A 20067-nucleotide genomic window follows, 5' to 3' on the forward strand; every position below is an offset into this window, starting at 1 on the left:
TTTTTAAGGAAGGAGAATCGAACCACAGGAATGATTCAGATGGTCTAGCTGGAGCACTCGACCCTTAATTTCGCTGAATTCAGTACTGTTTAGTTGAAATAGCATTTTTTTCTGGTTTGAGCTGACTTAACTTGATGCTCCTAGTACCCCAAAGGAGAGATCTGTTCCTGTCCAGTTGAGCTGGTGTAAGATGTTTCATGCACCGTGTGGATAACAACTTAAAACAGTTTCTATTTGATATTTCATGTTTCTTATTCTCCATTTCCGGTTTAAAGTAAATGGAAGCCTGAAAACTAACAGTTTTTTCTTTCTAATTTTTTTTTTCAAATTTAAAATTTGACCCATTTATTAATCATTTAAATCAGCTGTAGGAATTATTTAGGACTTCCTTTTTCCAGAAGTTAAAATAATTAACTGAGTAAGGCTTTGCAATGAATAATCACTTCATGAAGAATTCAAATGCTAATTAGTAACTCTTTAACATACTAACCTACCTGAAATAACTAAGGCATTGGGTGCAATTAAAATACATGATTAAATTGTAAAATGTATGATTAACTTGTAAAGCATATGATTAAATTGTAAAATTATGATCTTCTTGACAATCTTTGTCACCCAACTTTTGCGTCATATGTGCGAGGCCATGTATTGAGCATGCTAGCTCAACCTGCATTAAAATTGAATTAATCAAGTAGGGAAGTAACCCAATGTTCCCAGTAGAATAGCAGGGCTTTGTGTCCCAAAGCAAATGGGTTCCAATTGTCCCTTTCCAGTGCAGGAGGGATGGGGTGAGAAAGGGGCTAAATGCTGCTGTCAGAGTTATAATGCTCTTGGGAGCACTAAAACTCTCCCTGTGTGGTGACCACAGAGTGTGACACTGATATCCAAGTGGTTGGCAGGACAAAGCCAAGGAACTGATTTGCTTTTTCAGCTCTTCCACCTCACCTGGCACCATCAGCACTGGGCCCTGAATGAATCATTGTACAAGGTGGAGCAGACACGAGCTGCAGAAGGCAGCAGCAGTTCTGAAAGGATTACCCAAAATCACCTAGCACATGAATGAAGGCTGCTGCCAAGGTGGAAACTTCTCATTGTGCCCCTGGCAAGGCTTGGTAGCTTAGTCATTGGTAATTTTTTCAAATGTGTTTTCTATTCCCCTCCCTTCCTTGCATACCTTTGCATAAATCTCTTCTCAAAAGCCAAAGTGACTGCTGTTACTGGTGCTTGTAGGAGGGTGGGGGAGGCACCTTTCTCCATGACTTTGTGAAATCCTGAGTGTACCCTGAGCTGAAAAATGCCACCTTGCTATTCCTTAGCCACATCAAGGCAATTTTCTGTCATTTCTTTAAATGCTCTCCTCTCATGTAACCACAGTAACAGTCCCATTACCTTTAGGTAAAAGCCATTAGTTAATAGAAAGCTAATGAGTGAGTTTGCAAGTGGAAATTACAGTCTGGTTTCTTAGAGAAAGTTTTATGATGCAACAGCTTGTATCGAAACTGTGTGATTACTTCTGGTCTTATCTGAAAGCAACCTATAAACAACATGAGGCATCATTTAAAGGCCTGTCCTATAATTAGCTCAAGGAGAGAGATTTAAGACATCTTGGTGAGGCATACATGCTGATGCATAGTCAAAAATGACAGTGGCTTCCTCTTCAAGGATTCTAGGTTTTGAAATTGCCCTAATTTGAAAGCAATCTTCTGGAGGTTTGTGAGTGTTTCTGTAGGCACCCTTGTGGCTCAAGGCAGTGGGAAGGAGTGTCCTCTGCTTCCTTGGGGGGCTGCCTGGGGCTTCAGGCTGTAAAATGTGCTGTGGTGACAGCTGAGAGTTGGATTGGCTTCCCTATCCTCAGGTGCCTTGCTGTGGGTGGCTGGCCTGGTTTTCATGTTTGTTTGTTTTAGCAAACTTTATACAGTTGTACTTCTCTGAATTTCCCTTATCTACTGTGCACTGGGGCTCTGTGCTGCAGTCACACCAGCCCAGCTGTGGAGGTGGTGGGTGGGGTGCTGCCTTTGGGCTTTCCTGTGTTTCCCCATGCTGCTGGAATTTCCCATTGCCTGTTTAAGGCTTGTTGTGGGCCACAGACAGGCTCTGGGGACTGAAAGATTATCCAAGGCATTTCTGACCTGAAAAGATTATCCTTCTTGTGAGTAATGAATGAATGAGTGATGGTGCTTGGTTTGCTCCTGGTGGAAAGCTGTAGAATCAAAGAATCATTAAGGTTGGAAAAGTCCTTTAAGATCATAAAGTCAACCCAGCACCACTACTGTGTTCACCACTAAACCATGCATGCCCTCAAGTGCCACCTCTACATATTTTCTGACCACTTCCACAGATAGTGACTCCATCATTTCCCTGGGCAGCTTGTTCCAGTGCTTACAACCCCTACATTTTTTCCTGATATCTAATCTGAACGTCCCCTGGTGCAGCTTGAGGCCATTTCTGGTCCTGTCCCTTGTTGTCTGGGAGAAGAGGCTGACCCCACCTGGCTACAGCCTCCTTCAAATAATTGTAGAGAGTGATAAGGCTTTCCCTGAGCCTTCTGTTCTTCAGGCTGGACATCCTCAGCTGCTCCTCACCAGTCTTGTGCTCCAGAGCCTTTCCCACCCATGTTGCCCCTTGTTTACTCCATGGTACCACATACAGGTCCTGCAGCAGGAACTTAGAGCCTCCCTGGCTTCTAAATAAACAGCTTTGGTAAAGAGGAATTTATCTCTGTGTATGGAAATAAAATGTGGAGGGAAAGCAGGAGTTTCAGTTTATAATGGGTCAGTTTCCAGAACTCAAACATAAATAAACATCTTCCCAAGGGTTTGAGGGAAAATAGCAAAACTCTCAAGGTGTCTGGCCAAAACCAGACTATGTGTGACCTTGCACACTTAGAAGGCTGGAAGCCTTGGGAAACTAGACTGTGTTCTTGCTTTCAGAACAGCCATTCTAAGTAGCTCTCAGACTAAACTAAAGTAGGCTGTGGCTTTGTGAAATGGGAAGGGTTTAGTGGCTCAGGGGACTGAAGCTAAAAGTGGCACGTTTCATTTCAAGTTTCAGGAGGAAGGAAGCACGCTCTTGGTATGCAAGGGAACAGAATTCAACCCTGAGCAAATGATGCTACAGTCTTGTGGGCGTTTGGTGGTTGCATGTCAAGTCTTGTCTGACGGAATTCTCAGACAGTCAAGATCCATGGCATCCATATTTCTAGCTGTTATTTCTGAGAAATTTCTGCCATCTGCTCCATTGCCTTGTGTGAAGGCAAATCCAAGGATAAGAAGGATTTTTGTGCTTGTTCCTGAGGGATGTCATGTCACTGCTGCCTGTGGGGACAGCATTAGGCAGTTTGGCATGACAGCTGTGTAATTTTCTGTAGTGGAACCTCATCCCATTCTCTTAAGACATGCTTTATTCTCTGTGTGAGAAAACTTTTGGGCATTTAGCTTTTCAAGAGAATGCTGCTGCATGGCAGGGCAGTGCTTTCCCTTTGCTTTCTTCCTGTTGCAAAGACTCTTGGCACAGGGAGGGATTTCTTCCCTCTAAATCCCTAGCGAGTATTCCCAGCCCCAGCTATCCCTGTCCTGTGAGTCCTAAACCCTCCTGGGACTGAGCCCTGCAGATCTGACACTCTGTGACACCTCAGGAAGCATAAGGTTTATCCCCCCTTGACCCTCGTGCTCATGGGTGAGATTTATTCCTTGTGACTGGTGGGGTGTGGTGGTATCGTGCCCTTTGATGAAGCTTCTGGAATGAGACCTAAAAGCCACGGTTCCTTTTTGTAAAGTCCTTCTGACAGCTCCCACAAAAGTTCTTCTTTTTCTCAATTCCTTTTTGCCTTTCTGAGAGTTTCCACTGCTCTTTATCTTCCAACAAAATTGTTTTTCCTCTTTTGGTGAATAAATTATTCTTCTCAAGAATAAAGATGTCTTCTTGCAAGAGATTACAGTTGTGTGAAAAAGGCATAGGTGTGTGAGGCTTTAGCTTTTAGGAAGCCTTAAAGAAGTACCTCCCAAGTGACAATGCAGAAAGAGAAAAGGACTCATTCAGCTGAATCTATGTTACATATTTTTTATTATTTTGGAGGCAGTCCCTGCCTGAACATCTGCTTCTAATACTGTCTGTATAATGGTTTATTTTAGTGTTGCTTAACCTACAGAGGTATTGTAGGCTAGAATGTTAACATGGACATAAGGATTTAATTTTTTTTCTTCACTGGGATTTTTTCCTCTGGCATCTGCTCTAACCAACCCTTAAATCAGTGATATTGCCTGACTCTGGAGTACCAAGCATCTAAGCTGATTCATAGATTAAATTATATAAAGAGTCCCAGAGGGTTATTAATTTAACTGTTATCAGTGAAAATGTTTGGATTAATACAACAATGACCAATACTAATACTTCTAAAGTGGATGATCTGGAGATGTAAAAATAAGACCTGGTTTTGAAGAGTGATGATCCAGTCTGGGTTATTAGCATCACTTTGGAGCAGAGAGCTCAGCTTCTGTGCAAGTGTGCCATAATCTCTGATATGATTACTTGGCTTTCTTACTGACTGGATGTGTGTGAGGTTCTTGCTAGTTACAAACTGGGGAGAAACTTATTGGAGTAGCATAGAAGATAGGTGAAATAAAAATACCTCACCAGCCTTCCTCTGGCCCTCTACACATGAACTATGCATTAATTATGTCAAATGGTAGGAATTCCTGAATACACCTCCTCATAAGACAGATACAGGCAAGAAGGGCCAAAATGGATTGAAATATGTGGAAAGTTCTTGCACAGTATGGGTGTGGTTGGTAGGTATTTCTCCTTGTTTTTCTCATGGCCTTTCCCTTCCATCATAGTTACTACTTGCATTAAAGGGCTTTGTGCCACCTGGATTAGACATTCCCTATGTGAAGTAATTAATGTCTCCTTAAAAATGAGGATGGAAGCCTAATCCTGTTGTTACAGAAGCCTCCCTACACAGAAATATCTCCATCTAGTTTAAATTTCTGCAAATAGTTTGCAGCTCCAATGTTCAGTGGGCTGAGCTCCTCTGCCTGCATGAAAATCACACAATCATTTGAGTTCTTCCTTTGTTACTAAGCTCTCACAGAGGGACAAGGTACATGCACTGCTAGATGTGTACAGGGCTGGTTCAGGCTTCTTGGAAAAACAGAGTAAAGAGAGTATTGCTGCCTGAAATGATGGAAAGGGCAAGGAAAGCTTAGAGAGGATGTAACTTGACAATAATTGAGTTACTGAGCACTTAGTAAGAACCCAAAGCCAGGATGGATGAGGCTTTGAGCAACCCAGTCTAGTGGAAGATGTTCCTGCCCATGGAGAGGAGTTGGAATGAGATCATCTTAAAGATCCCTTAAAACCCAGACCATCCATTGAGCTGTTAAGATTGTAAAGCTCCAAAATGATCCATTTTAAAAGTGTTTTTTCCTGCCCACTCTGCAGCTATCTTTCACACTGAGCCAGGATTATAAAACCCCCTTGGTAAATGTTATCAGCCCAAGGAAGGAAAGAGGAAAACTCCCTCCCTTGGAAGTTTTGTATTCAGGTAGTGGATGTAGCCTAATCAAAAGGGAGAGGGAGAAAAGAAATTCCCCCAGAATTTCCCTAGGAAGGAGAAGAGAAACTATTTCAGGCTCAAGAGACTGCTTTGAGCTGACCGAATAGTCAATAAAATGCCTTTATTGCTTTTGTTTGATGTCTTATATAGGAGGAAGTGTAACACACTAATGCCAGAGAATTTCTAGTCTCCAAAATGACTTTCCAGCCCAATACTGTGAGAACAGGGAAAATCCTGACATGCAGATGTTTATTTTTGCTAGCAAGAAGCTCCAGGATTACCAGTTTCTTTTCCTTATTGTGATTCCTCCCTTCCCTTAGCTATTTTTGTTTCCATAATGTCTCAAAAAGAGGTTCTTTCTACAAGATGTGGTTGTTAGTGATACATATAACAATCTCACCAAGGCACAGCAGTCAGTTTTGTTTTTTTCCTCTATCAGACCTGTTAGGACAATATATCTCGTCCCTGACTTGTAATGCCAAAATAATTGTACTTATATTTCCCATCAGATGAGAAGAGGAAGAAACTTGGACTAAGTTCAAAAAATGTTTTTGTTCTACAGGAGGGAGTTAAGTATTCATCAACAAATTGATGAGCCTGACAGGTAAATGAGGCTAATTAGCAGCCTATGATATTGAAGCTGCTGCACTGGATGTTGAAATGTGAATGGTGAATTCTGAAAGTGGAATTTCAGAGGGTAAGAGGAGACAAAAAAACTGAGATTAATCAAGGCTGCTGTAACTTTTCTTGGCTCTTCCCTGGAGGATAAGGTTCACTTGGGACTGAACTGCCAGAGTCCCTTGTTGAAGGTTTTTACACCTGGAAGATAAACCCTGACAACAGCTCCTCTGAGCAACTGAAACCACCTGAGTCACATCCAGTGTTTTTCTACTCAGCTGCTGAATGCCGTTGTTTGAGCACGTTTGTGAGCAACTGTTCATCATAAAGTTTTTGTAGACCTGGAACAAATCCTGGGGCCAATCAATGATAATAATTAGCCCACTGATGTCAGAGCTAAGGAAAAAAAAGCAGCTGGTCTCTGCCTGAGCTGGTCTCTCAAGGAGCATTGCTCTCTTAAAGTAAAAGTGAAGGTGTCTGGGTTTTATTTGAGGTTTGTTTTCTCACAATTCTTGTAAGCAGACCTATAACTGTGAACTTTTTGAGGACAGAGGAGCTGTTTATAGAATAATTTTTCCCAAGTGATTCATAGCATACACCCAGTACCTCTGGTATGCTGCTCAATTATCTCTGATATTTCTGCAGATTGCAATGGCACCTTTTTTTTATGCAAGGAAAAGATCAGATGTGTAAATAATTAAATGTAAAAGCTGTTCCCTTCTCCAGGAGTCCAACTTGGCTTTTTCCATAGATGGCCATTCTAAAGCACAAAGTACTCATGGAATACTTTGTACTAGTAAAAAGATGGAGTCCTAGTGATTCAAGGACTCTTGAACCAGTGACAAAAATAAGACTGAGAGTTGCCAAATATGGCAGGCTTAAACCTGACCCGTCTTCCCCATGGAATTTCTTTCCCAACCCCTGCTTTTTGAAAATATTTATGAAGCTGAAGCCTACACAGTCTTTTAGACCTAGCTGCTCTGGAGTTGGAGCAGAAAGCTTCCAGTTGTATGGCTGTGTTACAACCATGGTAATATTAATGTCCAATTAACTCATGTTTGTCAGAGATAGATATGAACAGGATCCCAAGCACAGGCTCTTAAAAAAGCCTGTAAGCACTTCATGCTTCTTTTGCTAATCTCTAAATAATTGTTCCAAATGCAGAACAGTCATACAGAGTTATTTTGCCTGGGTGCTGAAGGACTGTAGACTTATAGCTTCATAGTAGAGGTGGATGTATTTTTTTGTCTGAAGAAAATATCTCTAGCAGTCAATTTGTGTAAATAGGAGAAGGAAGAGTGGGGATCATAAGCACTTCCTGCAGGCCCCATGCTCTGGAATGTTTCTCAAAGTTCTTAAAGCTTTCAGATCTTTTTAATGCTTGGTTCAGATTTAGTTCAGCCAAATGATTTTCTATCTGGAGCACCCATCTCTCAAGCATTGTGTAAGCATCATCAGATCTTGTCTCATTCTTGTCCCACCAGCAAAAGAGCAAATTCTGTTATTAGTATAATAGCATTAATAGCATTTTTTGCCCCTGACTGTAATCACAGCCACACAGGGAGGTGCTGGCTGCTTTTCAAAGTAAAAGAGTTGGAGTTTGGAAGCAGAGCAAGGGGCTCCTCTTTTCTTCTGAACTTCTCTGAAAGACCACTTGTGTTTGCTTCCTACTTATGCATTTCTGCTCAGAACCATGGCATGAAAATGAGGTGGCATCTTTCCTCCTACCCTTTTCTGACAACAGTTCCCTATTCTTCCATGGCTGTGTGCATGTAAATTAATTTTCATATTACCTGCTCTCGCCTTTAGGTCTATGTGGGGACCTGCTGAAATTTGTTTCATTATTATCTGAACGTGTGTCTTGGTGGGGAAGGGCTGTGTGTTACTTTTGCTTTTTCTGTGGTGGTTCAGTGCCTTGGTTTTCCTGTTGGAGACTGCAGGACTTCAGCAGGATGTTTTTTTTTTTTAATGATCTTTTAAATTAAAGCTGTACTTGGTTGAAGTGTTTCTCTTCTAGAATTGGAAGATGACCAAAGAGCTCTGGTTTTAAAAATCCAAACCCAGCTCCTCCCATTCCTGCTCTCCCCTTTCCCCCAGTGAACAGTGAAAGGTCTCTTCCTCCAGGAGAAAGCAAAGGAACAGTGTAAGATGGAAGCCACAATTCCTCATGCTGTAGCACTTTTTATTGCAATTTCTTTCAGTGTCTTCCCTTTCATATTGCAAATCAGCTCTTGCAAGCCCTTATCTGGGGTAACTAGGAGACAGAATAGAAAATCCAGCTACAGCAGCATTACAGATGGTTTTACAAAGGATGAATTTAGAACCAAGAGACAGCAGCAGCTGACATAGAAATGTTTTGCATTGGGTGTTGCATTCCCTGATAGTTGAGGGAAGGCAAACTGTTGTTCCATAACTGCTGTGACAAAAGTGCACAGAAGTGTATAGAAAGGGCAGATGAATTCTGCTATGTGTTCTCTGATGTCTCCTGATGTTAATGCTTTTGCCCTCTAACACAAATTCCCTGGACTCAAGAGCTAGCTTTACAGAACTTAGTTTTGTCTTCTCTCTTGCCTTGAGAAGAGAATCTCTTTGGAGTTCTTTTTTTTTTTTTTTTTGCAAGATTTGTCAAAGGGCTAAAAGGAATGTTGGGGGGAAGAGGAAGGAATTAAGCAAGTGTTTTGCTTGATCCCACAAACCTTACTCTTAAGAAACCAGGCTGTGAACTGTTAATTGCATCTTTGTGCAATGGCTGGTGCTGATCTTTGAGTTGTGATAGAATGGAAAAAGTTAAGCCAGTCCTTGAACTTAACAACTGGAGATCACAACCCAATATGTAAATTTATTATAGCTTCCAAGAACTAGGTGGAGGGATAGAAGTCCTAAAAGTTACTGACTTTATTTAAATAAGTCTTTAGTTTGCTTTTCTAAGGTGAGATGGTTCAGTGAGAAGGGAGATCTGGTAATGAACTGTCTCATTGCTTCAGAGGATGCTGATTTTGGTTGTAGCCACAATAATCCTCTCATCAGTCAGTATGTCTAATACCAGAGAGTCCTGAAAGTAGGACACAGCTGAAAGTAGGCTGGAGAGTGAATATCTGAAATCAGCCAGATGGTATCAGGCTGATAAATTCTGCCCAGATGTCTTGTGTTGCAATAGCATCTGGTGGTCACTTGGTAGTGGACCCTAGGGTCATCCTGAGGGGCCATAGGGTCATCCTGTGGGCTGTGGTGGAGGTCCCTTTAGATGTGGCCCTGGGCCCAAACAAAGTACCTTGGCAGTGAGTCACTGGATCAGCTGTGTGAGGCTCTTTTATAAAGGAAACTTGCTGGCTCTGCAGGCTGCTGCATCTGCAGCAGGGGAGCAGCACACGGCTTGCTGCTCTCTTGCCTTTTTTGTAGTCTAGGGTGCACCAAATGAAATCTTTCTCAGTGTCAGAGATGCCAAACAGCATCTCTTTTTAGATGTTTATGCTGTTTGGAGCATATTGGTAAGTAATGACTTGGAAAGAAAGAGCAGCAGTTTGTGCAGAACCACAAGGTTTCATGCTATGAAAGATCAGCCTGACCTCTTTGTGGTTCTACACTTTCAATGTAGGAAATCCCCCTGTGAAAGTTTTAGGTGAACTTTGTTTTGCAGTTATTTTCAACTAGCCCTGAAGTGGAAGTTGAGGGTGTGAAATGCACCTAAGGCTTGACAGTTCAGCAGAGCATTGCACTGCCTCACAGCTGGGTCTCTAGGACTTGCCTTCCCCCAAATGACTGAGCCCTTTCCTTTCCAAACCAGCAACATTTACCTTCACCAGTGTTGTTGAGAGGTCTTCACAGTGCTCTGGCTGAAGCACTGCTTGTGTGACATCTCCTGCTCCCAACACTCATCCTTACTTCCCTTGAACTCGTGCTCTTTTCTTTCCATTGATTAACAACATCCTGTGAGATATCTTCTGATGCTATCTCACACCAGATGTTTTTTTCCCCTAGGATGATCCAGTACCTGCTTCTGCAATGGCAGGAAAATGTTGTAGCTCCACAGTTGTGATCTGGTATCTCTGGGTAGCTGCAGGAGCAGTTTCAGTGCCACAGACACAAATCTCTGCACAGTAGCAAGTGCCTGTGGCACATCTGCTTTGGCACCCTCTGAGCTCTTAGCTGGAGTTTTGCATCACCCAGATAAGAACTGTTATTTGGAAATCCAGGAAAAAGGGGTTGGAGCACTACATGATTGTGTCTGTGCCTGTGATTTTGGAAACACTATTAAATACATGTATTATATGGCAGCTAATTGCTGGTTGGGGGCACGATGTGCCTTGGAGCCTAAAAGGCGGAAAGATGCACTGGTTCCAGCCATGTCAAAAATCAAGGTGGTGTGTGTGTGTAAATCTCTAATATCACCTAAGTACTCAGAATCCTTGGGTATCTTCTCCTGGGATACCAGAGAATCAATGTCATTCATGAGGCTATCCAGAACTGAGCAGGTGGTTATGGCTGTGTAGTGTCAGGGCCAGCCTTCTCAAATGTTTCTCTGTTCACATTTCCTAGAGTCGTGACAAAAACCTTGAGCATCCAAGCTGTGATAACTTTTAAACTGGTTACTCTCAAGCTCCTCTGGTATTCTCTGCTTTAGTGATTTCCTAAGGTGCAAATAGACCTAAATCAGAGACAGGATTTCAGCTTTCTCTTGTATCACACACACTGAGAACATAAACACCAGTGGACAGCCCTGTTTTCTGGGAAAGCAAGATGTGTAAAGTATCAGCTGAAGCAACTGGGTTTCTATATATGTGAGAGATGATTGTTTATCTCTGGTTTTTCTAGTTAGGAATGCCTGCTGCACTTTCCTTAGGAAGGACTACCTTCCTTTATTCTGTTCTTGCACAAAATGTTTAAAATCATAGGACAAATCACTTATTATTTATCCATGTGCATATCTGGATGGGCTCCTTTGGCATCTTGTAGTATGCTGTGGATATTTTGTTTGCATGGAAGGGATGTCCTTATTTGCATGTCTTAAAGTACTTTTCAGTGTGTTTCCAATACAGTCAAACTCTCATAAAACACAATATTATTCAATACACAGCTGTTGCTGCCAAAGTAAACAATTGATCTTTCCGCTTTGCCATCAGATTCTGGGGAAGTAGGCACTTCTGGGAGAAGTCTAACAAAGCTGGAGGATTTTTGTCATTGCCAGGAGGCAATGGAGGATTTTTGTCATTGGAATGTGCTAGACAGATTTAGCAACTTTTACTCTAGACAGATGTAGCAACTCTGAGTGGGTCTTTGTATGGGTGGGAGAAGTTTTCCCTGAGCCAGCCCTGTTCCTACAGCTGGTCTGTCTGAATTCACATCCTCTCTTGCTATCAGCTCTTCATGAAAACCCATATTTTTTCGATGAGCCCAAAGCTTGAATTCTGAGTATTTGTGGTAAGAGATGGCCAGACGTGGGCCTTTAGAAATGACTAAACTTGAGATGAAAACCGCACAGGAACTTTGATTTGGAAAGGCAAGACTCCTTCTCCGAATTGTCTTTGCTTATTGGTAAAAAGAGCTGATGCAATCAATGGGAATTGAGTTGATTGATCCTTGATAGGAAGGTGACAATTACCTACTTCTTGTCCAAACTGCATCTCGTAAGTTCAGCTGTGGGGAGGAGTGTTGGGTGGGACTCCTGTGCAACCTGCTGCATCCCTGACTCTCGAGGGAAAAGGGATGTGATGTCCTCAGATGGGAAAATACCAAGTGCTAATTCATTAGGTACGGCATTTTGCATTTTACAGGCGGCTGCCAAACATCTGCAGGCCTCATTATAATACAGGCAAACAAAGACTTGTGTTTGGATCTTTAGAGCACTATGGAATGGCACTAAACATTAAACATTACAGCTGCCCTTTGTGCAGACACAAATGTCCATTTGTGAGAATATGTTGTGGAACAAGTTGTTTTTGTTTTTTTTCCTCCCCTTGCTGACACATTTGTGGAAATTTAACTAGTGGTTATTTGGTGTGATTTGTCCTGTGCTTTAACTGACAGCTGTTAAACAAAGTAGTAGTTTCTGGGTTTAACCCAGAAGGGAGAAATGATTTGTAGGAAGCACTCAACGTAAGTGAAGTTTACATGACCTAGTTTTGAAGCACTTCCTCAGAGCACTCACAGAAATCTTCTCTTGGCGTTGACATGCTGATCTCATATTTGTGGTTCAAAGCCCTTACATTCCTGTCCTTCTACCAGATGGGATTTGAAGAGCCTTGTTAAGTTTGTCTCTTTCAATGCTCCAGATTGTGAGGAACTCAAAGCTGACCTCGGTGCTTCTATGACTGTTTATTTAGAGGGCTAAACTAAGAGTGTTACATGTTGGCCTTTTTATAAACACTCAAGCTGTAAACCATCATTTGAGAGATTGAATTGGCAGCTGAAGGACAGTGAACACCTCAGAGCAGCTCTGAAACGTAACACAGGTTTCAGAAATTGAAGCAATCCTTTTTCTATGCAGTTTTTCAGGGATGGCAAAATGTCTGGGCCTTGCAGACCCTGTTCTGGAGCCACCCAAGACGAAATGCCTGCCCTGGTCTAACCAGAGCAAGACATGGGGAGTCTCTGATCCACACCTTGCTGGTAGGAGGTCAGTGGTGGTCTTGCCATGATTTATGTTACCTGCCTGAGCTCTGTCTCTCACAGCTTCTTCATCCCAAAATCCCTGCGTTTTATGGCCTCCACATGCAAGGCACATTGGAACTGAAGTTTCCATTTTCCCTTGGAGATAACCCCTGACATGAGGACTATTTTTGAATGGGAACTTGTTTGTGCATCTCTCAACACAGAACAGTAGGAGAACATAGGAGCCAAGCTAATAAAACTGTGTTTTAACCAAGGCTATCCTAAGTTAGATCCTTCTCTCCCTTCCAAGGTGTGGGGCACATCTGTGGCTGGGCTGAGGCAGGGACACTTTGCCACACAAGCCAGCAAAGCTTCAGTGACTGGGATCAGCTCCTGCAGGTCACTCTGCATCTCAAGTGAGTTGTTCAGCTTCAGTGAAAGCAGTATTTGGAAAACACCTGTAATAAAATGGTTTTCTTCCGTGACCACCATGAAAATTGTAGCCACAGTGAGGTTCTCAAGAGGTGAAATTAATTGTATGGAGGGTGATCTTTGAGGATAGAAGTTTCCCATGAGGAAATTCAAAGATCCCCTAGACAGGCCTACCATAAAACCCTGCTAGCTCTTTATTAGATGTTTTGCAGTTTGGTTTGAGGCTCTGAAGCTTTCATCCAGGTACTTGTGCAGCTCTGTCTATGAGGAGTTTTTCCTCAGCAAGGCACTGCTGCTTTCCTTGGCTTTAATAGATCCCAAGTGTGGGCCCAAGAAATGTTTATGGAATTTGCTTCCCCAGGGTACACTTACTGGATGGATGACAACACTCTAGTACAAATCAACACACTCTTTTCTGCTTCATTCCTCTCTGGTGAGTGAAGAAATGGGGGAGGAGGTAGTAAAATGTGTTACAGCACAGGGACTTACATGGGTCTTAGGAAAGAAATTACATTAAATTCTGACCCCTGACCCTCTAGCTTGGCATAGCTGTCTTGTAGAGGGGACCTTTCCAGGAAAACCTTTTAGCCCTAAAGCTTTTAATTTCATGCCCCTGCTTCCCTTTCCCAGCAGAGGATTTAAAAAGTACAAGAGATGTGACACAACATGGGGACCCCAGGGAGCCTTCACTCCCATCCTCATATGTCTTTGCAGAATTTCCTGTTAAGAAAAAATCCTTCCTCATCTGAATCCGACAAATAATGCTGCAAAAAGAATATTGATTGTGTTGTAGAAGATGGTAGAAGCTCTGACAGATTCTACTCTATAGATCCTATCACTGTGGGCCTTTAGATTCATACAGGGTCATGCTTTGCTTTCAAAAATCTCTGAAAACTACAAGTACAGTGCTACCTATAGTGCTGCCAGAAGAACTTGGCTTGCAGCCTGAGTCTTCAAAAGCATGGCTCTGGGTGACTGAGTGAGGAATGAATGGGAGTGAATTAACCATGGAATGGCCCTTGCAGGATCTGTGATAGAGCTGGAAAAGTGGTGACACTTCTGTCTCCATTTCTTCTCACCTTGTGGGTTTCTCAAATGCTTCTGGGCATCTCCTTTTTTCCCTTCATCATTGCTACTGCTGTTTAAAGAAAATGTCATTCTCTGGATAATACATTGCATTTGAGTAAGAACAACCAAGTTTAAGCTGGTCTACCTCAAATAAATAGTATATGGAGTTCTGTATGCTGTTCCCTCTCCTGATGTCAAAATAAATCAGTTCTCTTTAGAGATACAATGGGAAGGATCTGCTTGGCTCTAGCTCTGATCTCTCTCTGTGGTGACACCAATCATTGGCCGGGCAAGAGTATTGATAAAGAAGGCGAAAGCAATTTTGCTTTTACAAAAAAATTCTGGTTCAAAACTGTAGAACATGGGGTGCCCAGATGTTAAAAGGGAAGCCAGAATTAAAGATTACACTTAAATGCACTTAGTTGAGAAATGTGTTTGGACTGTACAACTAACTATATTCATAAACTGATGGGAGGTAAAAAAAAACAAACAAGCAAACAGCAAGGAAATGGTAAGTGGAATAAAATAATATGGAAAATGACATTGTAACATAAGCATGAAGTGGTGTGAGAGGAAAATACATACAAAACGAAGTTGTAAAACTAATTTTAAAAATTACATCCCTATAGATTGTAACCCATCGTAGTTATGTAGATGAATAATTTGCCTGTTTTCTCCATACTTCCCATTCTGTAATGAAGTTGCATTCTCCAACTACACCAAGCAAAATCTGGATTACACCACTCACCAGTGTTCTTTTTTTATAGAACAGAACTGAATTTGGAGTGAAACTTTGGGTATTGGAGTGATGCAATTAACAACTTCCCTTCATCACATGGAATTCATGCCCATGCAATGCTGCACGAAGACAGCAGCACTTCTCCAGCTCCTGTTAGCACAGGCACCTTGCTCTGGGGTTAGGATTTGCCTCGAGGTGTTGAGGTGCTGTTTTAAAAACATGTCAGCAGATGTGACCTGGAATCAATGAATGGAAGTCTCTGAGGCTCAGGTGCTTTGAAAAATGTGACAGCAGGTACACTCACAATGTATACACATCCCCAAATGCCCCTGAAAATTGTCAGTGCTCAATGAGACACACTCACTGAGGTATGTTCACCTGTGTGTGTGCATTCAATGGACTGTAGCAGAAAAGTATCTCCCTGCTCAGAGGATAGTTTATATGTATTTTCCTCTCCTCCCCTTATTTTTCTCACCTGTTGAACCACAGCTCAGTCATGGACATATCCCAGCACCTGGACTGTCCCCTTTGGTGGCTGTTCAGGGATGCTCAGCTTCCATAGGAGGCAGTTGCTTTGTCCTGAGAGGGAGGGAAGGCTGTAACACAGTTCAGAAAAGGAAAATGAGAAGGGTGTGAAAGACAAACCAGCTGAACTCTTTCAAAGGATTCTTAAGTACTTATCATAGAAACATAGAATGATTTGGAAGTGACCCTGAAAGATCATCTTGTTCCACCACCCCCTGCCATGGGCAAGGACATCTTCTGCTACTCCAGATTGCTCAGAGACACATCCAACCTGGCCTGGATGCTTCCAAGGATGGAACATCCATAACTTCTCTAGGAAACCCATTTTAGTGCCTCACCACTCTCACAGTAAAGAATTTTTTCATTATGTGCAACCTACACCTACCCTTTTTCAGTTTATAAATCGTTGTCCTTTGTCCTGTCATTACAGGCCCTGGTAAAAAGTCTCTTTTTTCACCAGCCCTGAAAGGCCCCTCTGAGATCTCCACAGAGCCCTCTCCAGGCTGAACAACCTCAACTCTCTCAGCCTGTGTTCAGAGGGGAGGTGTTCCAGCACTGACTGTTTTTGTGCACTTCTGGAGCTGCCCTAGGTCTCTGTTTTGTGTTAACAGAAAACTGTAGATGGAATTTACCATGATAAGGTGAAAATCCAAGAAGCCCCCTAAAGAGTTGACTGCATCTGTGTATTGGCTTTTTTTTTTTTCTTAAAGAATACATATGTTTTTTCTTTTGTAGAGTGAAATGCTCTTCTCCCACCCATCCCTCACCTCCCACCAACCACTGGGTGGCTTCTCTGGAGATAAAATACACAGAACTCTGGTGACTTTTTTACCAAAAGATCAGTCTGCTGAGTGTAGTATACACCCATGCAATCTTTTTTTAGGGCTTTCCCAACTGGGGAAAGCCTATCAGAGATATTTTTGCAATACTCATCTTGCCAAATATTTCAATAACCTGGTCTGTGTTACAAGAAGAGCACTTGGAGCTGGAAATTTCCTGTCATCTCCTTTTCCTTTCCAGAAATAGATAAATAATTTCTCTGGAATGAAAAATCTGTGTTGATTCCCACCTTTGCACTACTTACACTTGTGTTACAAGATAATCTCCAAAAAATGGCAAGATTTTTGATTTAATGAGAACTGAAATCTATAGCTCTGTCATTTCACTTCTTCCTCAGGATTCACTTTTAGTCAACTGGTGAAACATTTCTATTTAGCTTTCAGAAAGGCAAGATTATCTAGCATGAGCTGGCTCTTGAGGGGGTCTGAGTTCCAGGTTCACATGGAGGAGGTGTGAGAAGTTGGACTTTGTGGCATCTGTTGCTCTGTACTTTCCCCAGGTGTCTTTCTCCTTCCCTGGGACCTTCCTCTGTCCCTGCATTAATTTGGTGGGTACAGTTCCCTCTAAAAGCAGCAATGAGCTACCAAGAATAAAATTAGATTTTAAGACAGAAAAGTTGTTTTAAATGCCTTGTTATAGGGTTTGGCTTGTACATCTATTGCTGTGTAGGTTTTGTGGTTTGTTTTTTAATTAATCTAATATAAATCTGTCAAAACCAAGGCACCAGGTTTGTCTGGAGCCTACTTGTGCCACAGAATTTTTTTTCCCAAACTCCACCACCACTTGTAATAGAAACTGCAGTGACTCAGTTTGGGAAAACCCTCCTGTGCAGCTGTTTGCCCTCTTTCTAGTCTTGTCACTCTTGCACTTGATTTCTTCACTACCTGCAGCCTGGACCCTGGGACCCCTTGCCTTCCCTTTTAGCTGCTGTTACCTCTGCCAGTTTGTGAACAGTGACAACTGAGAGCCTGAGAAGTTACCTGGAGCTCCCTTTCTGCCTGGATGCTGAATGGCTCCAGCCTTTGCTCTTGCTCAGGTGACATTCTGAGGCAGCAAGTGTGATTTGACTGTTTTCAGCCTAGTGTTTGTCCTCTGAATTTCACTAAACTGAGACTCCCTGTTCAGTCACTTCTGTCAGTGTGCCACTTTAATGGCTAAGGAAAAGCAAAAGGATAAGAGTAGAAATAAAGGCAAATCAGTGCTCAGTGAGAAAATTATTTGGAAATGCCTTTTTGGTGGCCTCACTTTCCATTTTGCAGTCTAAGCCCACCCCAGCTGTGAGCCAGCACAGGGGAGAGCATTACACAACTGGGAACCCCCTCAGTCTGGAGTTTTTCCTCTCTGGCAAACTTATAACAAAGAAAAAAAACACCCAAATCCCCAAGTCAAATCCACACTGTTTCTTTTTCATTTTTCCCCATGGAAACATAATCCGAAGCAAGTGTAAAAGACCTTAGCCAAACCCCATAGCCCAAATACTGCAATTTTAGCACTTTCTTGTTCAACATAGAACATTTGATCTCTTGCTTACCTCTGTGGAATCTCCCTGTGTCCCCTCTGCATGTGCTGAGATCCAAACGTGCTGCTGCAAGGAGCTCCTGCAGTGAATGAGGAAGTCCTGGAGCAGGGCAGGATGTGAGCAGTGACTCAGAAATCAGGGGCTGTTTCTCCAGCCAAGCTGAAGAATAAATGGAAATATTGTCAGCTCTCACCATAGCATTGCAGCTGACGTAAGGTCTTGCAAGCTATCACTTTACCAATAGAAAAAGTTCAGCATCCACCTTTGATCTTTTCCCAGAATTTAGCTATTTATGATAATGCAGCCTTCAGGTATTGTAGTTCCTTCTAGGAGGAGTGCCTACCTTTTGTCTTGCAGTTAAACATTTCTTTGCATCAATTTGCCACTTGAAAATGTTCAGAACAAGGGTTTTGCCAGTGTTTCTGAAACAACTCTTGTCTCTCAGCTTAAGCAGGCACTTGAGACTTTGCTTAGTACTTTCTATTGAGGAAAAAAAAAATTAAAAACTTTTATCTTACAATTAGTTGTGACTGATGTTAATGTATTTGGTTTCCTGTACAGCTGAGCACAGAGGCTACTCCTTGCACTTTATAAGCATGCTTTTCCACACTCTACAATGCCAAAAAAAGCTGTTTCTTTATTTGCTCTGCAATCAAGCACTACTTTTTCCTGGCTCTCTGCTTTTGATGTGTGGGTACTGAGCAATATTTAGCCCTTTTGTTTTCAGCCAGCCATGGCAGAAGCCTTTCTTTTTCTCCTTGAGAGCTCTTGCATCTCACAGAGCATAGTCTGGCATAGTCTGTTGTTGCATTTCATAAAGAAATTTATGTTTTTCTTTCAATGGGCATTTGCTGACAAGGGCATTTCTTTACTAGGGTGGGGTGGTTTTTTTGCACATAGTTGCTTAATTGCACAATTCAGCAATTGTGGAATAATATATTTGGTGTATTCTGTTCAACACTTAATCAAACTGCTAGTTTCTGGGTAGTCTCTCTTGCATTTAATTGAATCCTTCTGACATCTCCCTTTGTTTTCTTTACAGATGTGTACACACACTTCTTAATACACTATTAGTGTTGAACTTTGTGTTATGTAAACATGCCATAAAAGGCATACCCCATTGATTTGGATTATTAGTAAAAAGTATTAAATAATATTTACTTATAAAAATAAACAGTAGTAGTACAAACACTGTTTTCACTCATCTCAGCTCCTCCTCTCCTCCTCTGCTTGGATTAAGTGGAGAGCTTGCTATTTCATCATGCTGGAAGAATTGAAATATTAGCATGTGACACTCATACAAAAAAATACTTAAACTTTAGAATAACCCCGTTTGTTTTTATTTTTTGGGGTTGTTTTTTGTTTTGTTTTATATTAAGCTAGAAGTTAAATAATTGAAAAAAGTCTAGAAAATTGTATTTCGTTATACTAGAAAACAAACAAAGCCACCCACACTCTATTTAACTGTTTTAAAAGTGAGACTTAGTAAATCAGTCAGCTTCATGGTAGTATTTCAGCAATATGTAATTTCTCACTCAAATAGGGCTGTAATGAAGTTGCTCACTCTCTCCTGTAGCAGTGATAATCCAGAGTATTTCCTGAAGCACTTCACTTTTGGAAAGCTTTGAATGCCTGATGCAACTCATATTTAGATGGATGGAAGACAAAGCAAGGATGGAAGGATGTAAGACTGAAAATAACGTCTAGAAACTTAGAAGTTTATTCCTCAATAAACTTCTGAGTTTCTAGAAGTTATTTTCTCTCTAGCACTAAAACACGGAAGTGGAAGACTTCCAAGGCTAAAATTCCTGATGAAGTCCCAAAACCATCTATGGCTGCACTAATGTCAAGAGAAAGTCATATTTGTGGGGTTTTTTTTCCCCTCATGCTCTTCTGAGAGCTACTCTTCTGGAAGATCCTAATGCTACTCTGAGAGCTCCTCTCACAACAGCAGAGTGTTGTCCAAGTTAACTCAGTTGCTGGAATCTGACTCTGAGGTGCCATGTCCTGCTCCAGATAAAAGAAAATCACTCCATAACAAAGTATAAGGATGTGACCTTAATGCTTCATAGGCTAATTCCTTCTTTACATGCTTTGAACAAGCCCAAATTTAAACTATCAGCTGAAGTAGTTCCCCTGTGTGTCCACTGTTTTCAACAGCCTTTTCCACTGCATCCCTTTAAA

At 41.8% G+C, this 20067-nt stretch overlaps 1 protein-coding gene across 2 annotated transcripts in view; it reads right to left on the reverse strand.

Annotated features, from left to right (window-relative positions):
• LOC135293028 (V-set domain containing T-cell activation inhibitor 1-like) overlaps positions 1-18312 on the reverse strand; it is a 31621-nt gene extending 13309 nt beyond the window's left edge. Inside the window, exons 1-3 of one of the 2 annotated variants that reach the window (XM_064407043.1) lie at positions 17896-18312; positions 17345-17509; positions 15475-15595 (exon numbers count right to left, since the gene is read on the reverse strand). The gene's annotated coding sequence lies outside the window, so the exon portion shown is untranslated. The remainder of the gene's footprint in view (positions 1-15474; positions 15596-17344; positions 17510-17895) is intronic. The other variant, XM_064407037.1, reaches the window with a different exon arrangement.
• Between the last annotated feature and the right edge of the window lie 1755 nt (positions 18313-20067).

The sequence above is a fragment of the Passer domesticus genome, chromosome 2 (assembly GCF_036417665.1).
Source record: "Passer domesticus isolate bPasDom1 chromosome 2, bPasDom1.hap1, whole genome shotgun sequence".
NCBI classification, from domain to species: domain Eukaryota; kingdom Metazoa; phylum Chordata; class Aves; order Passeriformes; family Passeridae; genus Passer; species Passer domesticus.